At 40.0% G+C, this 21,555-nt stretch overlaps 1 pseudogene; it reads left to right on the top strand.

The window, feature by feature from the left end:
- The window catches only part of LOC115089436, a 1,328,227-nt pseudogene that overhangs the window by 541,034 nt on the left and 765,638 nt on the right, over window positions 1-21,555 (top strand).

Genomic DNA, 21,555 nt, shown 5'->3' with positions numbered 1-21,555 from the left:
GCAGTTTTTACTGCTTTTCTGTGCACTTTCCCGGTACCCAAAGAAATTAGCGCCTACCTTTGGGTAGGCGCTAATTTCTGAAAGCAAAATGTGTGGCTTGGCTGCACATTTTGTTTTCTGAATCGCGCGGGAATACCTAATAGGGCCATCAACATGCATTTGCATGTTGCGGGCGCTATTAGGTTCGGCGGTTGTTTTCGGCCCCTTACTGAATAAGGGGTAATGCTAGTGCTTCGAAAACACGCATCCAATGGCGGGTTAACAGTGCGCTCCGGGTTAACAGCACTGTACTATATCGGCCCGAATGCTAACCAACCCTCGTTTCCATTTACTGCCCCCCCTTGAATAAAATGTGTATATGCATTTTGTGATGCAGTATTTATCACATGCGTTATGGCATTATCGTAGGTGTTAGGGCCCTAACACAATTTGATAAATGATCCCCAAAGTTAATTAGAGAAAGAAAGTCTAGTGAGCAAAAAGGAAAAAAAGAAATTGTAAAATATAGGGGAGAAAGAAAGAGCTATCACATTTAAACTAGAACCTGATCTGAACAGGTCTGAAAACCTTTTTTGTTTTCTAAAGTGATATTGTGCCACTGATTGTATCTTATGGTATGTCTAATTAATATTATTAATAAATGGCCTATCTAAGCTCCTATGGGGACTAGTGCCCTAAAATACCATGAGGCCCCCAACTGGTTCATGTGTCTTTCTTATTTTTTTTAGTAATCCTGTTATAAAATAAATAAAATAAAAATGCTATTTACAACCCAATATATAAATGTTCTTTGTGAATGCATCCCTTCCTCCTTTCTGCTATTTCTCGTAAAATGGAAATGGGGCTTTGGAAAGGATATAGATTCTTTTTTTTCCCTTTACTGAACAGATACAGTTTTGCAGGACCCTGTAACAGTGGCAGAGTTAATCTTAAAAAAAAAAAAAAGATGCGTTTCTGAATCCCTATGTCTTAATGTTGGGTGAATTGGTTTCATTCGCAGACTACTTTCTTTTAATGCAGTATAAAATAATGTGGATTTGTTTCTAGTGTTGTGCAGTAGAGTTTCTTTGTTTTTAAGGCCCGGCGTTTCCTAATAAAAGAACGCTATGTATGGTATTTGTCTCCAATTTCCTGGGCGCAGGTAAATGCCGAGGGGATGCGGAAAGCCTAGTGGAGGAGGTTTCAGGCAGCAAGGAAACACATTTCATGTAGTTTCTTTAGCTTTTAGCAATCCATAACCAACCATGAAATTTTTTTTTCATGGCGAAATCCAAAAACAAAAAAACCCACATTAGTGTGACCGCACGCATCCAAGGATGCCGCCATTAGAAGGCAGATAGGAATGTGGGAGAGGAAGAGTATGAGAGAGAAAAGGCAAAGATCATAAGTTTCCATTTACGATTTTATGTGGTTAAGGTTTTCTTTTTCTTCTGGGCAGGCTTTATTTCTCAGAAAGTCCAGTTTATATTACTTCAGCGCATTTGAGCAGACGCTGCAGAATGTCACACAACTGCCCTTTCACAAAGCCTGTCCAAGTTCACTGACAGGGTTAAGGAGATTCCGTTTGTTGCTGAGATCATCCAGTATGAGGAACGGCAGAAAAATTGTGCTCTCTTTTTCAATGAATAAGAAAGAAGATTGGGGCTTGAAAATCAATTTAAATGGTTAGGACAGAAGTTAAGTCTGATTCTAGCCACATAGACAATACATTTCTTTTTTTTTTCTTTTCTTTTCTAAGAAACTTTTCTGACTTTTGTGTGTACAGTTTGCTGTAGACTATCATCCATATGATTGAGGTGGTTATGTCCCTCCTGACCCAAGAAAAAAATACTTAAGGCCCCTTTTCACTAATGATTTTCACAGTAAGCACAAAACATAAGAAAGTCCATTGCTACTGGTTTCCCTTGAATTTAATATTATTGGCTAGATATAAAGAGGGTAATTTTCAAACACATTTCCATTATTAAAGCAATGCTTTATCTGCGGAAATGACCTATTTATAAAATTGGCTGCCCAATACACAGCTAAACTTACACCCATATAACCTGCATCTTCATACATTTACCAGCAATGACCAAAGACACTAGTGGATGTGGTGCTGGGGACGGGTTTGCACAGTTGCACTTGTATGCATACCTCTGCGTTTTCAAAAGTATGCACAAAAACATTTCCTCAAAAAAATTATGAACACAAATTAACAGATGTTATTGTGTGTGGGTAGTTTTGGTGGAGTAATTATCAAATGGGAAGTTATTCATGTACTTTCCCTTTTAAAATTGGTGTCACTTTAGTGCATATTTGATTTGGAATTTATGTAGGCTGTTACAAAATTACCTAAAAAATGTGCATGCTTTTATCGTTATCATTATCGTGTATTTATGGTTCTCCTTTCCACCCAAAGAGTTCAAGGAGTATTGCGTATCAGAGTAGAGACATAGTACATAATTACAGATGTGTGAAATACATGCAAACAAGTAGCGTTAATAAACATGATACATTTGAGTGAATTGAATAGGTTATCACAGACACGGATAATGGTATTAACATATGGAGATAGTAATGGATATAAACAAATAAATAAAGTAGTGATGTTAGCCCAGGGAAGCAATATAGTTAAGGGGATGTGTACCATAAGTGCTGGATAAATTGCCTAGAGGATCATAGTGGTTGTGGAGGGTATCCAGTAACAGAATGTGTATGGGTCCAGAGGATTATCATGGTTGGATGGCATAAGCCAAGATAACTCATGAAGGTAGTGCAATATGAATCAAATAGTCCAGTGTGTCTGAATAGTGCAACATTGTATAGGGGCTAAATATACTGTCATTAGAAGATCCAGTTGTTTAGTTAGTCATGCAGAGCTTCTTTGAGTTGTGTTAAATGCTGCTCCAAAGAGTCAGGTCTTTACTAGTTTCCTGAACGCTTTGGGATCTGGGACCTATCCGATATGGATAATTAAGGAGTTCCACAGTGACAGAGCAAAACCTGTGAAGGTTTTCTTCCTGGTATTGAAGTTCATTGTCTTGGAAGACAGCACTTCCATCAAGCCTGAGATTGTGAATGCAGGTAGCAAGTAGGTGTGTAGGGAGAGAGCAAACTCCAGAGGTAGGTTTGGGTTTGGCCTTTGAGATTTATAGGTCAGGGCAAAGGATTTTGAACTTAGTGTAGTATAGCATTAGAAGCCAGAGAAGGGTTTTCAGAACAAGATTATATGGGCATATTTATGTTTCTTTACTATCATACTTGCTGTTTTTATAAGCAAGGACCTTTCTTCATGGACAAGCAGGACAAGTATCAGTCACACAAGTGGATGACTTAATCTGAGAGCACCAAGATAGAAAAGCTCTCTCAGAACTCAGAAAAATTGAGATCTTTCTGAGCATGTACATGTGTTTCCGTGCTGCCACCACTACGCGAGACTCCATAGTTTTTCTTCCATGAAAGGATACATTTTTGTCGCTAAATCTAAAGTATTCTTGTAGCTGTTTTTTGCCTACAGAAATTTTTCTTTTTCTTCTTTAAATTCTTCTTTCATTTTTTTGTTCCCAAGTCTCCTAAAAAAAAAAAAAGAGAGTAAATGTTTATCTTCATCATTGAGTTTACTTTAGCATCCTCCTCCTCCTCAAGATGGTGGACAATAAGCCAGGGTTCAAATGATTTGATTTCCCCTTCACTCTTCTAAAGTGGCTCTCTTGGATAAGCATGACCAATGTGTCTGGTGCCTCAGTCCTTCCCATGAACTTGTGAACACATGTCACCAAGGGCTATAAGGCCAAGAGGTTATATCTTGAAAGTGTTTATCACATCTCCTCAGATTTCCACTTCAGTGGTTAAGGGGAAGCATTCTTCATAGTAGGGACTGTCGGCTAATTAAAAAATGGTGCAGTCCTCTCATGATCAGTGTCATGAGTCTGAAAAGTATCAGTGCAGAAAAAAGGTTGACTTAAAGTCAAGCACCTTAGTACCAAAGTATGTAAATGTTGCACTGACAGTCTCTTTACCAGTGACGAGATTATCCTATTCAGTGCAATTTCTCCTTAGTGCCAAAAATGAATCAGTACCATCTGCAAGCAAAACCATGGTGCCATCATCTTCCTGGCACAGAAAATTCATTTTTGGCACAGAAAAATTAAAACGGCCATAGCTCTCCATTCCCAGTTTTGGACCCTAAATAAGACTGTTCTTCCATTGTTTTTCCTAGAACAGACCAACATTCCATGGTTAGAAAAATGTGGATTGAATTTTGTGTAAAATTATGTTACTGATCTGCCACTTCCTCCTCCTATGAAGCGGATGTCTCTCATTTTAGAGTCATTGACACTTTAGATAGAAAGCTAGTCTACAGAAAACATATTACATGATGAATTTTAAAAGACTGACAGGCACCGAAATTAGGGGTTGAGTGAATATGTTGGGCCGTCGTGCGCTGAACGGATTTTAAAAGCCGCCCGGATATACGCGTACTTGCTGCTGCGTGCACAAATGAAAAATGCAAAAAGGGGTGGTGTGTAGGTGTGGTCTGGATGGGGCAGGGGCGTTCCTGGATGTAAACATGAAATTAGTACCTAAATACTTACACACATTTTAAGCTACTCAAAGAAGAAGCAGCAGCAGTTCCAAGCAGTATGGACCTCATTCCTGGATTCCTTGCCCTCTACTATCAAGTCAAAACGTGCTTAACATGAGGGATTGGACATATTCGTGTGAATTAGTAGGTTCAGCTACACATAGCCTTTTCCACGCTTCCTTTGACTTAATTCGGTTATTACTATGAATGGAATTACTATGGTTGTAAGCACCTAACTCAACTTCTATGCTGTTATGGTGCCTGCCGAGGATCCGATACATCCGGTAAAATGATAAATACAGCCAGATTCTTTGGTACCACTTATTGGTTCCACTTGTTGGTACTAGTTGTTAGTAATATTGGAGGTTAACGACCAAGTAGACGGTACTAAGGGGGTGGGAAAGGGGGGGGGGGAAGGGCTTGGGATGCTCAGAGAGAAGTTAAATCTTTGTGGTTTTTGTGTTTATTGAGTTATTCTGTTTAACCATGCTCGACATTGATTGCTAATGATGTTCATGCTGTGGATGTATGCTTTATGTTTTATCTTTGGCAAAAATCAATAAACATGATTACAAACAAAAAAAAATACTTACACACACTGGCACATGCCGGGGTCCCCTGCCGCGTAACTTTACTTCTGCTATGGATGACGTGTAAGTAGTAAAATAAAAGAAATATAAGCAGATCAGCAGGGTTTTAAAGGTTGGGGCTAACAGGGGCAAGGGAAGCTATTAAACTGGGGTAGGGTTTGGAAGTCCTATCCCTTAACTGGGCAAACTGGGAATGAACTGGGAAAATGGCCAATGGCCTCAGTGTGCGTGTCTTTTAAAATCCCTCCACTTACGCAGTAGAAGCGCCATTTGCACGCACATGCTCGTGCCCCCTTAAAATTGCACGCACATGTGCGCGTGGTCAGGCTATTTTATAACATAAGTGCATATACGTACGCATGCTATAAAATGGCCAAGTCCCTGGGTGCGAGCTGATGAATGCATGCACATGTGTGCCTGCACGCCGGTTTAAAAGTTGCTGTCCCTGTTTCATGACTCATCCCCAACTAGGGAGAGGACAATGTCAGAGAAAGCTCCTATGATTCACAGGAAAGCTCTGAATCTTCTAAATTTATCAACTGGACCATTCGGATGATGAAGACTCTGCTGGTCTTCCATCGGATCCCTCTCCACAATCTCCTAGGAGAACATCTCCTTCTCAGGATATGTCATATCCTGCTTTTGTACACAGAACCAGTGCAAGGGTATTAGATGCCCTAGGCGAACCTTACAGCCTGGTGCCCCCTCACAATTAAAAATTATGCATTTATAATAAAAGATATTATATGGAAAAGAGATAAAAATAGCATTTATAACATTATACAATCTACATGCATTGCAATGGTGCCAACCAGAAAACTCTGCCAAAACAAGAGACTTGGAACCAATATGGGCTTAGTTCTATTGTTACACGTATTGGGGATGGCTTGACCCTCAGAAAGCTATAAGTAAACTGAATTACAATTACAGTATAGTAAATCCCTCATACCAAAAGAGCATTAACTGCCAATTATAAATCAGGGCCTGGTGAATATTTATTTGCAGTTTTTATTTTATTTGCAGTGTTGCTTTTTCATAGGTAGGTTTGATACTGTTTGAGTGCTGGCATTTACAGTTGTTTGTTATGGTATGGAAGATTTATTATCTTGTAATTATAATTCAGTTTACTCATGGCTTTCTGAGAGTCAAGTTCACACCAAATACATGTTACACCCTTGCATTGGCCAAGGGTTCTGGGAGAAGGGGGGGATGTGTCATTTTTTAAAGTTTGTATTACTGGAGGAAAGTGGACTTTTTTTGGTGGACCTGGGACAGAGACTGAATAAGTGGGGGGAAGGGGGAAGCATAGTAATTACAGGGCAGCAAAAAAGCTAGCCCCGGCCCCGGTCCTGGGGAACCCCAGCCAGTCAGGTTTTCAGGATATCCACAATGAATATTCATGAGATAGATTTGCAGGCATTGCCTTCTTTGCATTCGAATTTATCTCATTCATATTCACTGAAAAACCGAATGGCTAGGAGTCCTCCCAGACAGGTTTGGGAACCACTGCTCTAGTAGAAAAGTCATCTGCATATAGATTTGGCTTTTGGTGCAAATAAAACATTTTTTGAAGAACTATAGAAATCTTTTCAAAGATACCTACTACTAATGAATACCTGGTTGAAGGAACATAAATTCTAAAAGGGTATTTTGAACTTGTGCATCAGTACTCTGCATCAGACATGTTTTTACTGTGTAACCCTCCACCCCAGTGTACCTGACCTACACGGGGAGCGCCATAAAATAATTTAGAGTCTCTTTGGGAAAGGGACCCTGGCTAGCTCTTCTTTGTGTCCTTTTTCCCAGGATGTGGATCCTTTTTGTTGGGGGGAAAGGTTTACTTTCAAGGCCCAATGCAGGAGTAATTTCCTCCTTACTGAAATTTCCCTGGGAGAGGGGTAATCTCTTCACTATGTGCTTTGTGCTAAAAACCATGCAGGGCGGACTGGGTTAGTGTCCAAAATAAAACTTTACTGTTCAGAAGTTGGATGAATAATGGCCCAATAAATATGAATCCAGCACCATATTTGGTTATAGTCTTTGTCCTCTAACTGTGTAGGAATCTTTTAAACAGGCAAGGGATCCACCCACCCTCCTGGATTAGGTAAAATGGTGGTCCCAGTGGACAGGGTAACCCTAAGATGGTTGGGAAGACCTTCCAAAGGTGGCCAAAATTCTGTCCATGCACAGGTAGTAAATCCTCTCTCTCCCCAGGGAGTGAAGATGTCGGATGGGTGTCCTCAAAGATGTAAATAGTCTCTTACTCACAGTTTATAGATCTTCAGGGTCTTTATTCTTGATATTTTCCCTGTTCTTTTCCTGTGGGGATCCCAATGGGGTGGGATCTGATGTCCAAACAGCATCTTGGGCTGTTACTCTGCTCCCACAGGAAGGAGGCAAAAATCTTCCTGCTGGGCAATTAACCAAAAGTCTTTCTTGTCCCCAAAAAATACTAACACCAGAGTTGTTCCTTGCAGCGGGTCACCACCTCTAGGGCAGGTCTGACCTATCCTTAAATGTTCCAAACACAGGGTTCCCCATTCCATGAGTCCAAGAAAAGTCCAGGTGTCCAGCAAGGATCCTATCACATAAAAGTCCAACATTCCAAAAAATTCCCAGGACAACCACTCTGCTCCCTGGGAGGAGAGTACAGCAGTAGAGCCTTTGATTCATCTCGAAGGATCCCAGGTAGGATGGAGCCCAGGTCCCCAGGTAGGCCCAAAATACAAGTGAGGCAAAAATCTACAACCTTCTTCCTGAACTGCAAATTATTCTGCCCACAGAGCTCTAAGCAGAGAGCTCCTATAAAACCTCTGATATGGGATGTTCATTCCTGTACCCTCAAAGGGAGGGGCTGCTTATGAATGGATCCATCTCTAATTATTTTTCACTAACTGCACTAACTTATACAAGGATTTACCAGGGTTTAATAGTAATGGAACCGTAGGGTCCATCACAATTGTATAACAATTCATTTACTTCCACAAATAAGCAATGAGTTGGTTTTACTGAAATAATGAAAAATATTTACCTTTGGTAGCTCGAGATGTTTCCAAGCTGAATACCACTGGAACCACTTATCTGGCTAACTAGCCGAGCTGCACAGTGATTGAATATGGACCTCATAGTGAATGGCAGCAGACAAACTGACTTAGCCAGTCTACCCAGTTGAGATTCTTCCTCTTTGATTTTCTACCAGTTTGGGTAGATGAGCATTTAACTTCTCATACACAAAGCACCAGCTCCATCGTCTCCCATCCTGCTCCCCCCCCCCCCCCCACCCTGTATTTTACTGATTTCTCAACCCTTTTCCCACCACCGGCATCCATATCTGTCTCAAGAATATCCAAAAAACTATTAGCGTGCTAGCGTCCTCCACTTCTGCTGGTAGACCATACAAGCCTTGTCATTCTTCCTATCTGATTCTTACAAGACCAATACTCAACGAGGGAGATGTCAAGGCCTGAAATGGCCTACCAGAAGAAGTAGAGGTCAGCATGCTAAAAGTTTTTTGTACTTGCTTGAAACAGGTATGGTGGCTACCGGTGGGGAAAGGACTGAGAGATCATTAAGATAGGATGCTGAGGGTGGAGGGGGAGAAGGATGAAGAAAAGGGAGAGGAGGTGGTGTTTTGCATATGGGAAGTCTGGATGAACCAATTGATAGTTATCTGGAGGCAAACTTGTTCTTGATTTTTTGTACTTGTAGTACCAATTAAATGCAGGAAAGCATGGGGCAAGTGAAGGAAATGAGTGGGCAAAAGTCAGGGAACAAGAAGAGTATGTACTAATACAAATGGGGAAATGAAAAGTGTAAATGACCCTTGTGATATTCACCTGCCATCATAAAATGCTTCTATGTTTAAATGCACAGGAAGAATAGTTCAAACTTCACCCGTCCTTTTGGGGAAAGAAGCATTTCTATTTTTTTATTTTTTTTTTACATTCTCCCTGACTTTTATGAAAATTAAAAATTAAAAATACCTACATGACAAAATTTAAGAAATTAAATTGTGATTTCCTAAGAGCAATTACCAAGAGGAAGAAGAACTACAAGTATGCAAAATTAGTTATGATTCAACCTACAGCAGGACTTTCCAAATCTGTTCTGGCGACCCTACAGCCAATTGGATTTTCAGGATATTCACAATGAATATGCAAGAGATAACTCTGTATGCATTGGAGACCCAATATACTATATGCAAATTTATGTCATGCATATTCATTGTGGATATACTGAAAGCCCAATTGGCTGTGGGGTCACCAGGACAGGTTTCAGAAGACCTGATTCACTGGGAGCATACAGAATAAAGTAAGTGGAAACAGAAATACACTTTTTTTTGTGTTTGTTCTAATTCTCTCTGACCAACTTCTTACTTGAAAAATGCTAAAAATTTGCATTTTGAATAACCTGAGGAGTTTAGATGGCTGAAAAGAGAAATGCCCTTTTATTTAGTTTCTAATCACGCATGTATTTTAAGGCAATATATATGCAAACTGCAATTATTGTCCTTCTCTAATATTGAATTATCTTTCCAGTCTACCAGACAAAAAGGACATTTAGAGCCTGATTAACTAAAATTTTAGTTTCCCATTTTGTCTCTTATGGGGAAAAAAACCCTTTTGTAAATTAAGGGTTTAGTGTGTTAGTGATATGAATGACTTGCATTATCTGTCATTTGCACCAGCTTAAAACCATTGGCACTGTAACAATTTGGCTTTTCTTCTTGCTAACTCTGTTTCTTTTGAACAGTAAATATGCTTCAGACTTGTAAAATGGTACAAAGTAAGCAAAACTGTGCTATTTCAGGAAGCTTTTGTTAAGATAAGACACAATATACGTGATCCCCATTTAACAAAATTGCTTCCCCCGTTTGTGTGGGAAAATACATCAAAGTCTAACATGAAATCTTGAAACTGAGGCAATATTTTAGAGTTTTGAGTGCAGTTATGTTGTCATTGCCTTCACATCTGTCAGGCTAACATTCCTCTCTAATATATCAGGGGAATAGGCCCAAATCCCTACTGCACTCACAAGTAAAATTAAGATAATAGCCCTAGCAAGACTATGACAAGAAACTACAGATTATTAATTCTGCAGATCCCTCATAATTTAATTATCTTACAATTAACTAAAATAGAATAGAAAATTGATCTGTGCAATGCATCTATTTGTATAAATAGGCTCTCTGTGTGCTACAATTTATTCATTGCTTTATAATAGAATCCTCTTAATCACATAACTCTTAAAGGAATAGATTTGTTGAAAGAATAGTTTATGGAGGATTAAGAATATAAAATATTGGTGCTTTGGACTAGCTTCATTTTGTAGCACTAGGACAGAGGATAATGAAGTAGTCTCCCCCCGTCCCCCTTCTCATTCATACTGTAACATCATCAAAGGAAAAATTCACAGGTTTTTTTTAAAAAATTGAATATATAAAATAAACATCAGGAAGTTATTGACATTACTGGAAAACTGAACTTAAGAAGGATGATTAAACGCTCATAGCTTGGGTTGCCGGTTCTTTATGAATATAGTGTAGGAAGGACATGAGCGCCAGCAAAGCAGTAGAGATTGCAAGACCCACAATCCATTCACGTTGAACTTTGAAGAAGCCATAAACCAAATGAAGGTTGGGGGCTACTGCAGCTAGGGCTCCATTGGTCCGTTTCACATCCTCTTTTTATGAAGAAATGTCAGCAAAGACTGAGATTTAAATCTTCGTTTTCTTCTCCCCCTGTTATGTTTGCACAGTCTCAACAGTGAGGCTTTTATCGTTGTTTGCGATTCTGTTCTAGCTGTCTCTCCGGCATTTGAGTGTTAGTCCTACGTTTGTTCTGTAAGGTATCTGAAAAGTTTTGTTTAGTTTAGTTTTGTTTTTTTTAAATTCAGAAATGAAATTATAATTGCAGCAAGCCATCCTGGTGCTGTGATCAGCATACACGTGGTCTACTTTTATTGCCGCATGGCAGGAGCGAGTGTAGACTGCCAATTATGAAATGAGCATCTCATCTTAAAGATCACTGCCTAATCTTTATTCTTCTTTTCTCTCCCCTACATGCACAATCCTTCTTCCACACATGCAGTATGTGGACAGAAATTGTGTATCCTGATTAATTACTGCATTTAACTGTGCTATAATTTGGTTTTTGTTTCAATATTTTGATTTTTTGGGGGGGAAGCAGAGCATTGATCTTTACTGCAAATAGTGTTTTTTTTACGCAGCCTTTAAACTGAACTCTTGCATTGAATATGCTATTCGAGTAATTAAAAAAAACAGGACTTGTCAGATTGAAAGAATTACAAGCTTATGCACATTTTATAGCATGCACATTGCTAGAAATTTAAAGTGAATGCTAAAACACCACTTAACAGGCTGTGCACTAAATTTTAGCATATATTGTATGAGTTATAAAATAGCACAACAGTGTGCTTACAATGTTAGTATGCACGTTTACCCGAAAACTCTAGCTTCTATGAGCTCAAAGGTTCTGTGAGCTAAATAATGTAGACATGTTAAACTGAGCATACATAGTCCTCTTTTCTACATCGCCCAGATCCCTTGCTGCAAACCTGTGAAACCCTGGGACTGGTCTTATTTCCAGGGATCAATGGGGGCTGAATATTTCCAGACATTTCAGCCTCTCTCTTCAACCCCCATACACATACATGATTCTTCCATAGCTGGGGGAGGATAACCTACTGGGCCCTGGGTGTGTTATCTTCAGCTTCTCTAAATTTACTGATAATAGTGATGCTGGAAACAGATTAGTGTTCCAGTATAACTTTATTGAAAGATTTATTTAAATGTGAAACATGATACTTTTTACAATTATCTTTCCTTTTTTAACTTCCAGCAAAGTGGAGTTTCTTCAATAATGCATACTCAAACAGATCCCGCTCTACTCTGATGGTAGTTGAGGTTCTTTCCTGGGATGTACACACTAGCAGGATAGGTAACCACTAGGAAAGTGCATTCGTTTTCAACAAAATAGATAATGGCAATGAAATTATCTATTTCATCTTGTTTCAGGAGTGCCGTGAAACAAACAAACAAAAAAAAAGACGAAATTTCGGAAAAATTAGTATTTCATGTTAGTGTGCACTATCGGGACTTAGTGCATACTAACATATAGTTACTATAGTTTCCTATTTAGTGCGCACTAATGGGACATAGAAGTTAACTAGTTTCCTAATTTTGGAGTTAGCGTGCGCACTAACAGGACTTAGTATGCGCTAACTAGAAATGTTAACAATAAGTTAAAAAGTGTCAATTGGGGAGCAGTTCATTAGCTAGATGTATGGCTCTGCATTCCCATTGGCTTCTCCTTAGTTACTTGTTTGTGTTGCCAAGGTTGCAAGGTGGTATTTGTGGAGGGATGGCTAGTGCCTGGTAACAAATGTAAACAAACAACTGATGTAATAACTCAGTCACCCCCCACCCCAATCCTCATTCTCTAATGTTCAAATAAAAACCCACACATCCATCCTCAAGGCATCCTGACGGTATATGGAATTGGTTTCAAAGTGATCAAGTGCGTATTAGTGCCTGCTTTCTGGCCTCCTCCACTTCCTTGCTCTATCTCCTCTGCCTTCCCCTAGCTCTCTACATCTCTGATAATTCTCCCTATTGCAGAAGATGCATCTCCTCCCTCTATAACGCACAATACATGCTGTTAGCAGAACCCTTTAAATAGTATGTGAGCTATAAAGTTAGCACCTGGTCTGAGGTGGATGTTCCATTTTAGGATTTAGTGAGCATATACTAAATTATGCATGGGGAAGAGCATATAATGCTATATAATGCATCACCACAAAAGCATAATTTGTATGTAGCTTCTGGGAGGCAGAGACCACAATCAATATAAAACCCTGTGGTGGATTCTCTGAATGTGGAGAAGGATAGACCTCCAGCATCCAAGGCATAGGGAAATGTCTCTATCTGTGGGTGCAACTCTTAGTCTTTGTCTTGAAATTAATTAATAACCAGGCTAAATACCCGAATAGGGTGTTTCAAAATAAAAACACTTAGGGGTAGATTTTTAAAGACGCACGCAGGACCTGGCGTGTGCACATGGACACGCGTATTTAATAACGTATGTGTGTGGCTGCGAGCATGTTATAAAATATGTGGGCCACAAGGCCCAGTATTTGAGCACATACCAGCCTTTACACGTGTGGCCGGGCCTCTTGGAAGATTTGCCCTGCAGGAGTAAGGCCCGGCTACACGTGTAAAGGTTGGAATTTACACGTGCCGGGCATTTAAAATCTGCCCGTTACTGTACAACTTATTCAGTGGTAATCAATTGGCACCAAACATATTTTCTTTCTGTCACGTCCATAATCAGTTCCAAATTGATCTGTGACTCATGAATCTCTTCCCAAGGGTCCCCTTTCATTCTGTGAGTGGAGTAGGATGACCTGGATGATATGGAATAGGTCTACTATTCCTTACAGTTCTCCCCATGTTCTGCAGATTTCTCTCCAAAATGTTCCAACCTCTCCTTTCCTATTTTTCCTTGGCAAAGCTTATGTATAATGTCTCCAAGTGAGTGAATTTTGTGCATATCTTGACAGGAATGAACCTCATTCATATGCCTGCGTAGGTAAACTATGATCACAGTTTCTCAAATTTACTCCCAGTGCCCTTCTTAATACTTGCATTGTGCCAAAGAAAGCTTCCTTCTGAAGTTCTTAGAGTGTTGTATGCAAAGTCAACATGTCTAGATGCACCTGGAAGTTATTTTAATCAGGCCAGTGGCACCCAGTACAATTTATATATCTTTCTGCCACATTTTCTTGGTCACTGCTTGCATCATTTGGTCCTTGAGTATCTTCTCTTTCTTCATACGATCCACAGAATAGTTGCTTGGTACTGACACTGCTATCTGCAATGCTGTTTTTGTGCTTTTCTCCTTTACTAGGTGCCTAGTGTAACTAGAGCCTAAATTTAGGTACTAAGCCTAGTAAATTTTCAAAAGGGCCAATTTAGGTGCCTAAATCCAAGAACATAAGAAATTGCCATGCTGGGTCAGACCAAGGGTCCATCAAGCCCAACATCCTGTTTCCAACAGAGAACTTGGCAAGCACCTAAACACCAATAAAGTCCCATGCTACTGATGCCAGTAATAGCAGAGGCCATTCCCTAAGTCAACTTGATTAATAGCCATTAATGGACTTCTCCAAGAATTTATCCAAACCTTTTTTGAACCCAGCTACACTAACTGCACTAACCACATATTCTGGCAACAAATTCCATACTTGGACCTCACTTACCCCCTTCTGCAGGGGTCTTCAATGATGAAAGGGGCAGGAACAACCCTCAGTCATTCCTACTCTGTTGATTCTGTCTTGAAAATAGCACTGGTGCCATTTTGTCATATGGTAGAAAAATATAGTGGCCAGCTGGTAGTTGACCTGATATGGAACGGTGAATCCGATATAGTAGCGTTTTGTTTACCTGTACTGTTTTGGTACATGTTCTCAGATGTGTCAAATAATTTGTGTGGGTAGAGACTAATAAAAGTAATACTTTATAACATCCAGGTCTGGGATAAATGAATATTTTTTGGAATGTGGATATATATATATATATATATATATATATATATATATATATATATATATATATATATAGGCAGAGAAGTTTTTCGGAAATGATCAAATATTACTTTTGCCTCAACGTGCTAAAAAAGTTTCTGCATGCCCTAATTTTTCCAGTAAATCTAATAGAACAGGATTAAACTGCAGGAAGTACAGAAACATAAATTTGATTCCTTTCATTTCATGTAATATTCAGGTTTGTATTCTTTCCAGCTGTAATAACTTTTAGACTTCAGCAAAATTGAAAACCTTTAAATAGCCTTTCATAACCTTTCAGTGTCATAATAGAGTTTTAAGTGCTCACTGGGGATTTTCAGTTCAGAAAAGATCTAAGCAGTAGTAGATATTAAAATCTAATGTTTACCTCAAGTCTTTTATAGCCTAATGGGTTTCCTTGACAGTATAATTTTTAAAAGGTTGGGTTTCATTTATTAATTTAGTGTACTCACCCTGGACTTCTTTCTGACTTAAGGACCCTAATGGGAGCGTTGCAGTTAAACCTTGGCAGTGCTCCTGAATGGCCAACGGGAGCAGGGAAAAACAAAAACATGCAAAGACCTGGCTAAAACCATGGCAAAGCAGGTCATTATTACACAGTCTAAATGCCAACGGCAGTAAGAAGCTCAGTGGTTCCTTCCTAGTGCATGCCATATGCACAGGTCACTAGAATCAATGTGTTGACTCATTAGGCAAAGAGACCAGAATCAGTATTTAAAGTGTCTCCAGCTGACCTTTCTGAGTTAAACAGATAAAATGCAGCATTGAAATGTATTGCCCAGCTAAAATTTAAGTAGATAAAAAGAGGAGGTACAGGGTTTTGGGGAGGGGGGCTAAAATGTATCCAGCTAGCACTGATATTCAGTACTAGCCAGATGAATTTATCTAGCTAACTCTGGTTGGAAAAGTTGCTGTCTTAAACGTACCCCCTCATTTATGAAAATGTGTTAAGCAGAGAGAGAGAGAGAGACTGAAATAGAAGCACCCTAGATGTATATTTATATCTCTATGGGAGGCCCACCTAGTAACTCAAGGTGAGGTTTAAGTATTAGTGTAGGGGGTTAGGGGCCACTTTGACATTCAATATGAGACATACGAACAGAACAGTGCTCTCTTGTACACATTTGATGACCCTTGGAGTGAGGAAGCTCACCCAAAGATGAGATTTGTGCAATGTTCTCTCCACCTAGCTTGATTTAGAGTGTCCACCAAGCTAGGTGGAGAGAACATTGCACAAATCTCATCTTTGGGTGAGCTTTCTCACTCCGAAGGTCATCAAATGTTCAAAAGAGAGCACTGTTCTGTTCGTACGTCTCACATTGAATGTCAAAGAGGCCCCTAACCCCTACACTATACCTAAACCTCACCTTGAGTTACTAGGTGGGCCTCCCATAGAGATATAAATACCTATATAGTGTGAGGGCATTACGGCTAGTCTCTTTCTCTCTCTCTCTCTCTCTCTCTGTCTCTCCCTCTCCAAACATGCTCACCTCCCAGTATATGTAGGAAATACCACATTCTGGGGCACATATTTCATTTCTTGAATAAAAGTTTGCATTTGTTTTATAATTTTCTTACCCATTCGTATTCACTGGTTTGAGTTTAAAACATTAGCAGATGCAGATATAGGGCCAGTCTGGTGGCTCAGTGACACTGCAGGGTGCTGCCCTGCACAGGACCTGCTGCTCAATTTATCAAACTGGGAGAGGGGGGGGGGGGGATCCCTCTGCAGGGATGGAGATGGAGGTGCTCCATTCGCCTTGGCACCTAGGCCAACGCCTACTCTGCTTAATTAAAACTGGTCCTATAGGTGACAGTAAATCAAGGAATCACCTTCTTTGGGTGTTATTCACAAGCCTCCTTTCTGTTATTTTTGCAGAAAGTATTGCAATTTTTTTATGCTTTTATACTCTTTCAGAATAAATGTTATTCATTTTTTATCATGGTCGTTGCTTTTTTGATACTTCCTTCCTTGAGTCTATGCTCCTAGTTTTTGCACTATGCTTATTCTCTGCTCAACATTAATTTGAGCTTCTACAAGGATCAGCACAGCAGTACTTTAGATCAGTTATCAAGATGCTAGTAATGGTTACATACTAACCCATTTAGAGGTTTTTTATAATTTATTAACACTAAAAACGATGGGATGCATATGTATTAATTCATTTTTGCTTCTTTTGGGCTAATATTGTACTCACTCATTAAATATATTGACTATTCTAGTTTTTAAATTCTCTTTATGCTTATTAATTGGTTTGTGTAATGACTGCTATAATTCTTTTTTGGGAATGAAATATAGTGTTACACATTTCTATACTGTACATTCCCTGCCTGTTCCTAATGCCTTTACTTGGTTTAATATTCATTTCCTTTCGCTCCTTTTGCACCACACAAGTGGCAGTATTATGAGCATTTTAGTTCAGGTCAATTTCTTTCTATGGTTGATTATTTATTCTGAATCTCCTTCTGCTCTATGTCAGTTTTGTACAGTATAAACCATTTGTTATATTATGCATCTTATTATGTACCCTTCTTTAATTTATCATTGTTTTTTGGAAATAAACCTAAGTATTTGTTTCAGATAGAAAGCATGATACATAACTGTGTCAAATATATTGGAATGAACTTTGGGAATAGAATCTTCTCCCTTAAATACAGAATCCACTGAGAAGACAGATGTAGACAAAGCTAGTGACAACCGCATAAAACAGCTGAAAGCTAATCAAAAAATAGATCATCCCTGAGGAGTTTCCCCGAGGAGCTTCAGATTCTAAAACTTGAAGTTATGAATGTGGTCCTGCCATTTAAAATGACGTTTAGTTTACACAATAAGTTAATAAACAGAGAAAAAGAAATATAGAAATGATGGCAGAAAAGACCCAATGGTCCATCCATTCTGCCCAGCAAGCTTCCCATGGTAATATCTGCCGCGCCCTGCAGGTTACCCCCCCTGTGTCTGTCAATGCTGCTTGACGTGCTTTGCTTATGAACTTGGCCGAAGAAGCAGTCTTGTATATTTTTTCCTTAATGTCTGTGCATACGAACTCCAGACTGTAAAAAGTCATGGCTCATGTTGGTTGTCCCTAAATCCAAATTCCTCTTTTCGTCCACCCCTACCCCCTTCCTGTGAAGCAGAGAGTGATGTTGCAGTTGCATGGAAAACATCAAGGCTTACTGGTTAAGGGTAGTAACTGCTGCTCTGTGCAGGTCACCCCCATGAGTATCAGTTCCCCAGACCGTAACATTTGGGGCCCTTGTTGGTTGCTGACTAAATCCAATTCCCTTTTTCCCCTGCTGTTGAAGCAGAGAGCAATGTTGGAGTTGCATTTAAATTATGAAAGCTTATTGCTTAAGGGGCAGATTTTAAAAAGTATGCGTGGGGCGTACATTTGTGCGCTACCCGGTGCGTAGGCCAAGAGTAAAGCTGAGCAGCACAAGAAGACTCAAAGCCACAGGAAAGGGCAAGGAAGCTAAAATAGGCCACAAGCAAGACTGAAGGCCACAGGACAAGACAAAAGCCCAAGGAGTCCAGGAGGCCAAGAGGCAGGGCAAAAGGCCCCAGAGAACCACAGGGCAAGGCCAAAGGACAAGAAGGTCAGGCATCAGGAAAGCAAGGCAAAATGGGCTAATGCAAAGAGCCAAGATGACTCTATGAAGAGGCAGTGAGTTGTGATACAGGCAGAACTAAATAGGGCTGGCCTTGCTGAGTCATGGAAGAATCAAGGAGGTGACCAGCACAGAATACAAGGTGGCTGTGTGAGGACCTCTGCTGGTGGGGAGGCTGCCTAGCAGCTAGGATCGTGACACCCTCCCAAGCACCTGGCTGGCTGCTCAGGGAGCATGGGAAAGGAGCAGCTCAGGCCCAAGGTGGATTGTGGTGACTTCCCAAGTCAACCACCAAGGCAGCTGGGAGAAATAGAAACATAAAAACATGATGGCAGAAAAAGACCATATAACCTATCTAGTGTGCCCATCCACCCACTAATTTAGCTTTACAATTCCCATCATTCCCTCAGAGACCTCCTGTATTAATCGCATGCTTTCTTGAATTTAGATGCTGTTTTTATCATCACTGGGAGGCATCCACTACCCTCTCTGTAAAGAAATATTTCCTAAGATTATGTGGATAACACATTGAAATCGTCGGTACAGTGTGCTGCGGCAGTCAAAAAAGCAAACAGAATGTTGGGAATTATTAGAAAGGGAATGGTGAATAAAATGGAAAATGTCATAATGCCTCTGTACATAGCCGGCAAAGGAATGTATTATAAGCTCCCAGAACCTCCTTGTCTTGTTTGTGTGTCTTGGCTAGTTGATAAGCTCCATGGAGCAAGTACTTTCTTTTATATTTGTCTGAAGAGCACTAAGTACACTTTGTAGCACTATATAAATGAAGATAAATTAGTGAAGAGAGTCAGTTTTCCCCACTGTTTTTTTTCCTATTTATGTTTGTTACAATAAATACTGATAAATTCCCAGGAAAAATAAAATAAAAACTGAAAACGAAGGCCCCTAAATATTTAGCACTGAAAAAAAATCACCCTTTCTAGTATTTATCCCAGTCTGCATATATGAGAGCACAGATCTACTGCAGAACACACAGATGCATTTAACTAGGTAGTGACAGAAAACAAGAAAGAAATCTATAGCACAATTCTCATTAATGGTCCCCCATCTGAGTTTGAATTGCATTATTCCAAATACATTTACTCACATGCTTTTGAAGCTCACATACAATTCTTTTCAAATTCACTCATAAGAAGGTTAAATGAGAACTCTGTGCTTAGCACAAAATTAACAGAAAACGTCACATATCTATGTACTGTATTTGTAATGTTTGCAGCTCAGGATATCAAATGCAGTAATGCAATAGAAAGTTATAGTTTGCTTCTGTCTCTTCGGCCAATCAGAAAGCTGAATTCATTTGTGCAAAAACTGACATTTTTACAGTAAAATGACATTTCCTGTAAGGAAAAGAAAACTCCCAGGGTCACCCCTGAAGGAGTAGAGAGAATGAAAATTCATTTAAGAAAACTTGAAGAGTGATTGAAGATTTGGCAGCTGAGATTCAATGCCAAGAAGTGCAGAGTCATGCATATGGGGTGTGGAAATCCAAAAGAGACTGTATGTGATAGGGGGTGAAAGACTGATGTGCACAGACCAAGAGAGGGATCGTGGGATGATAGTGTCTATGGATCTATAGATGGTGAAGCAATGTGACAAGGTGATAGCTAAAGCCAGAAGAATGCTGGGCTGCGCAGAGAGAGGAGTAATCAGTGAGAAAACAGAGATAATATAATGCCCTTATACAGGTCCTTGGTGAGGCTTCATCTAGAGTATTGTGTTCAGTTCTGGAGCCCGTATTTCAAAAAGAATAGAGACAGGATGGAGGTGGTCCAGAGAAGGGTGATGAAAATGGTGTGGGTTCAGTTTCCGAAAACCAATGAGGAGAGGCTGAAGGATCTGAATATGTACACCCTAGAAGAGAGGAGGTGCAGTGGAGATATGATACTGAACTTCAGACCCATAAAAGGTTTCAATGATGTATGGACTTCAAAGCTTTACCACTGGAAAAAAAACAACAGCGCTAGGAGTCACAAAATGAAACTCCAGGGGGGATAACTCAGAACCAACATCAGGAAATATGTCTTCACGGAAAGGGTGGTGGAGGCCTGAAATACCCTTTCAGAGGAGGTGGCAAATAAGAGAACAATCAAAGAATTCAAAGGGGCATGGGATAAACACTATGGATCTCTAACTGCTAGAGGATGGAAATGAGAAAAGCATGCAGAGGGGTAACTTGCTGGTATGGAATGGAGGAGTAGCCTAGTGGTTAGAGCAGTGGACTATGAACCAGAAGACCAGGTTTTGCTGCCTGCCTTGGATCCCGGATTGGACTCGGATTTGCCTTTGTTTTGCTGCCTGCCTTGGACCCCGGATTGGACTTTGACTCTGCCTTTGCCTGCTGCCTGCCTGGACCCCGGATTGGACTTTAACTCTGCCTTGATCTGCCGCCTGCCTTGACCCCTGCCTGGTACTTGGACTGTGTTGCCTATCCCTGGCCTGTACCCGAATTTCGCTGTGGCCTAGCAGAGGGTACTGAGGGGTCGGCTGTTCCAGGATTTCCACCTTCCGGAAGCGAAGTTCATCAAGGTCCCACAGTCTACCTCCTCTCACCCTCATTACATGACCCCTCGTTCTAGAGCCTCTTGTCCATTGAAAGAGGCTCACCTCCTGTGCATGCAAATCTGTGTATGGAACCCTTAAATGCCTCTATCATATCTTCCCTATCTCACCTTTCCTCTAGGGTCTACATGTTTAGATCTTTATGTCTGTCTCCATGTGCTTTAGAATAAGGACTACTGACTAGGGATGTGCAGAGGAAAATTATTTGTTTTTGTTTTTAGCTGTGTATAACAGGAGGGGTGTCCTGCTCCTAGTGGGATATGAAATACATGGCAGAGGGATTGAAAGTATGGGAGAAATATGCTAAACAATATTGGATGAGTGGAGTATATCCTATGTTGTTTGGAAAAAGTAACTGGGACAGCTGAGGTCCAGCTGTCTAAGAAACATGTTCCCTGTTGACAAATTGCCACCTTTGGAAAAAGGTGCTAGTAGCAGGATTGGTGATTTTGAATGTCATACTACAGGTATTAATTTTATGTACAGGAGACAAAAAAGGCACTGTTGACTAAATTACCTGGTGTTGATGCAGATGCTGTTTTTAGAGAGGTTGGCATAACATAAAAACATCAGAATGAGAGAGCTACAATAACAAGGAAAACACTTATT

Source organism: Rhinatrema bivittatum, chromosome 4 (genome assembly GCF_901001135.1).
Source record: "Rhinatrema bivittatum chromosome 4, aRhiBiv1.1, whole genome shotgun sequence".
NCBI lineage: Eukaryota > Metazoa > Chordata > Amphibia > Gymnophiona > Rhinatrematidae > Rhinatrema > Rhinatrema bivittatum.
Note: the sequence above shows the minus strand (reverse complement) of the source record. Positions and strands in the feature narration are given on the sequence as shown.